The following is a 4,905-nucleotide window of genomic DNA, read 5'->3' on the forward strand; positions in this document are numbered from 1 at the left end:
GCCTGTCAAGCACAAGCCTTACCGTCCAAGAACTCAGTATCCGGCCCCGCCCTCTGTCTGTCAAGCCCGCCGGCCACTCAGAAAACCCAAACCCAGTCAGGCTCTGCCCCTCCTCTGCTAGAACCACTTCCCTTCGCCTGCCGGTCAAGACGCAATCTCCACCCACTCCCCAGCACTCACTGCGCCCGCCTCCCGCCTGTCAAGAACAGGCCTGGCCCCTTACACGCCTCCAGGCTCACAGTCCCCCTGCAGGTGACCTGCGTGAACGAGTCTCGGTGCGTCATCCGGAAAAAACCCTGAGATCCCGAGTGTACCCGACTGGGCGGATGCTGCGGCAAGGTTAAAAGTGCGCTCCTGATACCTGGATTCAGGTTGGATTTGACATTGTAGCCCGGGTGACCTTGGGCAAGTTGGTGACACCCTGTGCCTCCGTTTCCGCCTGTGAGAGCAGCAGCGATGACAATCCTGCGCCCCCCCCGCCCCCGACCGGTCCCCGCACAGCTCTTGAGAATGGGAGCCGGGCGTTGGCGGGAGACGGGTAAATGTTTGATTGACTGTTGTAAAGGGTTTAGCACCTTGTCTAGTGTGCACGCATTTATTCCTGCATCAGCAAGCATCCACAAGTGCCTGAGTGTGTCGCGCACCGTGCCAGGGTGGGGACTCAGGGGTAAGTCTGGTGGTGATGCAAGTAGCTTTCTTGATTATGTCATTAGTGCCCTACACAGGGGGAAACTGAGTCGCAGCTGATATAAGGTGTCATTTCAACACATTTCACACCCTTTGGCAAGCCACCCTGGCTTTCCTGGGCCTTGTTTCTCTCCTGTCCACTTGCTTATCTGTATAATGCCATTAACTATTCTGGCGCTGCAGTCAGGTGACTGTATGGAAAGCCTGGGTTAGCAAGGCAGGAAAGGCAGAGCAAAGGTCAAGAGACCAGCCCCTGGCATCCAGGCCGGTATGAGTATGTGCTCTGTCAGGGACCTCACGTGAGGGAAGCAGATTTCACCACCTGCTAGGAATGCTGGTAGCAAAGGCTGACCTCTGCTTGCCTTTGTGTAAAATGGGGACCCTCCAGAGCCCCACCCACTCAGCAGTGGGAAGGACCAGATGAGATAGGAGGGAAAAACCTTATAATTAACATTGTTCTCTTCCTGCATCTCTTGCTCACTCTCTCCAGGCAGTGGAGTGGAAATCATGAGTTTGGGACCAAAACAGGCATGGGTTTCAATGCGAACTCTCCTGCTCACTAGCTGAATGACCCTGGAGAAATCACTGAACAGCTCTGAGCTTACTTATCCTGTGGAACAATGAGGTCTCTGAGAACATTTCATGAGTTCAAGCTCGGAAGTGTTTGACCTAGGGTCTGGCACATGTTACATGGCCAGGAAATGAGTTGGTAAACACATTACGGACCACCTCCAGCAGGAAACCGTCTCCACTGTACTACTCCTAAGTGTCCAGAACACCTTGGGACCTGCACTTACCCATCTTTAACATGGGCACCTGGCTGCAGCTACTTCCTTACAAAACTGCAAGCCCGGTCTGGGAGGTTTTCTGGGTTCAGGCCCCTGACAGCTGCTCTGACTTCTGCTCCTCCCACCCTCCCCCTTATTCACTAAATTGAAGGGTCTTAGTGCTGCCCCTTGAACATACCAGTGCAGCCCATCTCAGGGCTTTTGCCTTTTGCTGCTTCTTCTGCCTGGGCCGTCTTTCCCATACTCTACCCCATGTTTCCTGAGGCTGATTCCCTTTCATCCCTCAGATCTAAATGAATGCCCAAGAGGCATTCCCAGTCATGGACCCAAATCAGCCTTAATTCTCTCCACGGCCCTCATGCCACCAATGACTTGCTTACTGACTGTTTCTCGTGCAGCTCTCCCTCCAGACTGTCCGTTCCCCCTGAGCAGGAATTCCTGCCCATCTTATTTCTTGCTGCATTACCGAGGCATAGCCCAAAGCCACACATACAGTAGGTGCCTAATAACTATTTGAGGAATGAACAGAGGAAGTAGGTAAACATGCTGCAGATAGGAGTGAAGCGACTCTAGTCCCATGCTAGCCTCCCAGGCCCCAGGATGACTCAGACATGGTCCTCACATACAAGGAGTTTGTGGCTTAGTCAGGGATCCTGACAAACAGCCCAAGAATCACAAAACTCTTATGTGGGGTGTTATAAATAGATGCATGAGCAGGAGTCCCAGGAAGGGGCTTGACTCCACCTGGGTGGGGCCAGGGAAGGCTTCTCAGATGAGGTGACCTTGACACAGGCTCTTTAAGGCCCAGTAGAGGCTTGCCAGGCAGAGACAAGAAAGAGCATCCCTGGAAAAGCAGCAGAGCCTGGCTCAGTGTAAAGACCACACTGAGGTCTGGCTATGCTGCAGTGCAGAGTGCTGGAGTGAAGAGCACAGCTAGGGTGCCATCAGCTCTCTTCTCTCAAGGGGCACACTCAGGCCAGGGAATGCCACAGATTCTCAGAAAATGGAAAAGCCATTGGACATGGGTTCCACTAGGCTGCCTGTTGCCTTGCCTCCTAGGAGAATATTTACAAATGCATCTCTCTGCAAATGGTGGGAAACTGAGGCTTGGGAAGGGGAAGGGTGTGGCCCAAAGTAGGGTGTGGGTAGGACTGGGAAGGAGAAAAAGGCTGATCAAACCCAGGACAAGGGTACCTCATTCATTCATTCGATCATTGAACAAATACTCATCGGGCACTTGCTGTGCCCCAGCACTGGGGGAACAGCACTGAACGAGGTGGAGACAGTTCCTTGTGCTCAGGGAGGGATGACCCGGGGGACAAGGCAGACATGCAAAATGCCTAGGTGAGGTACAGCATGTCAGGGCATGACAAGTGCTGTGGGTAAAAATAGAAGAGGTGCCAAGAAATGTGGTGAGGGCTGTCATTTTAAAGAGAGAGATCAGGAAAAGCTTCCTAGAAGGTGGCATGTAAGCAGAGACCCGAGGAGATGAGGGAAAGGAAGAGCACTCCAGGCAGAGGGACAGCACACGCAAAAGCCCTGAAGTGGATGACTCTTGGGGGAAACAAGGTAACCAGTGTGGCTGGGTGGTGGGAGGTGGGGAACTGTGTTCTCTCCTATACACACCATGCCCATGTCTCACTCCCATGTGGTGGCGCATCCCAGGTACACACACACATGCTTATGAACGGAATGGGGTGCACAAGCAGGTGCACCAAAGTGGAGTGAACATATGGTGTGGGCACATACACAGACAACCCCATGCACAGCCATGCACACGTGGCTGGGCCTCCACAGCTTGTTGGCCCACAGCGCCCTCTGGTGCCCAGGCCCAGCACAGCAGTGCTCTGGGGTGCTCTATGTAGGACTGGCCGCCTCCTAGGCTAGACCATCCAGACTCCTCCTCTCTGTGCTCCTTGCCCCCAGGCCTTCTACCCTACAGCCAGAGAGCCTTTCAAAACAGGGCTGTCTGTGCTCCAAACCCTGCTGTGGCTTCCTAGGCTGGGAACTTCCAACACTCTGGCCCTGCCAATGTCTCCAGACACTGCAGTCCAGCAGCTGCCAACCTGAGCTTTCCCCTTGAATCTTTCCTTGCAAAGGCTGTTTGTTCCCTTGGCCAGCAATGCCCTTCCCTGTCTTCTCTACTTGACATATTCCCGCCCTGCTTCTCACCCTCCCAGCACCCCTACCCACTCTTTCTCATCATGGATCATCTGTGTGTTTTGTCAGTGGCCAGAAACCCATCAGCCTCTCCTATAGGATTTGTGCTACTCCTAAGCAAAAGCAGGGGCTGGTTCCTCCCAGCCCAACATTGGCTGTGCTAGAGGTGGTACCCTGGGAAAGAGAGCATTGTCCCTATATGAGTTTGTAGGCATGTTGCTCAAGGTCTGCTTCTGAAGCTGCAACAGATAGGAGAAACCGCAAAGGGATCACCTGCTTCTTTATTTTATCTTATTTTATTTATTTTGCAATACTGGGTATTGAAAAATACCCACATTGGCCTCACACATGCTAGGCAAGTGCTCTATCATTGAGCTGCCTTCCCAACTTTATTGAGATTTTCATTTGAGTCAGGGTCTCACTGAGTCACCCAGACCTTCAACTTGCAATCCTACTGCCTCAGCCTTAGGAGTAGTAGGGATTATACCACTTTACCTGCTTTTTTAAAATGGCTGCCAATCTTGAATATCAAAGGATGAATTCATGTAAGTGACATGGCCCTACCTGCAAAGCAGCCGATACCATGTTCACAGCACTTCCTATGTGCTGATCTCTTAAAGTGCATCCTCTGTGGGCTCGCTACAGTGTCTCCCACACAGTAGTTTCGTAGCAAACACTTGTGGGATGGAGGAACTCACAACTCCCCAGCAAGGAACATGCTATGATCATGTCCATTTAGCAGAATAGAAAACAGAGGCTCAGAGAAATGCTGGAATGTGCACAAGGCTGCTATTGTTCAAACTCCAATCTGTCAGATGGGCCCAGTTTCCTGGGCCCTTTGTTGTACATGCTTCCATTAGGATGGTTTGCAACATTCTGCTTCTGAGCGGAACTAGCTGCCTTTGAGCCTTCTCTGCTGCTTTCTGGGAAGACACAAGCTCCCTACCTCTGATGGAACCGTGTGTCTGGCCTGCACTGTTCCCTGCAGGGTTACACAGAAACGCTGTGGCCCCCAAAGATGCCTGTCCAGGGATCCTAGGAGCCCTGAGATGATGCCCCCTGCCCCTGAAGTCCTCAGACATGGTACTTTCCTGCCTGGGAGGTAGAGGACAGACACTGGCCAGGCCTAGTGAAGCCAGTATGAATCTACCTTTGTTTCAGAGTTGAGGAAACTAAACCCAAAGCCAAAACCATCCTACTCAGGTCTCACCACCAGAAGGATGAAAGAAGATCATGAACCCAGAACATTCTAATTATAATCTGCAGTACT

Source organism: Heterocephalus glaber, unplaced genomic scaffold (genome assembly GCF_053883595.1).
Source record: "Heterocephalus glaber isolate CG9 unplaced genomic scaffold, H.glaber_assembly_v1.0 deba00001813, whole genome shotgun sequence".
In the NCBI taxonomy this organism is placed as follows: domain Eukaryota; kingdom Metazoa; phylum Chordata; class Mammalia; order Rodentia; family Bathyergidae; genus Heterocephalus; species Heterocephalus glaber.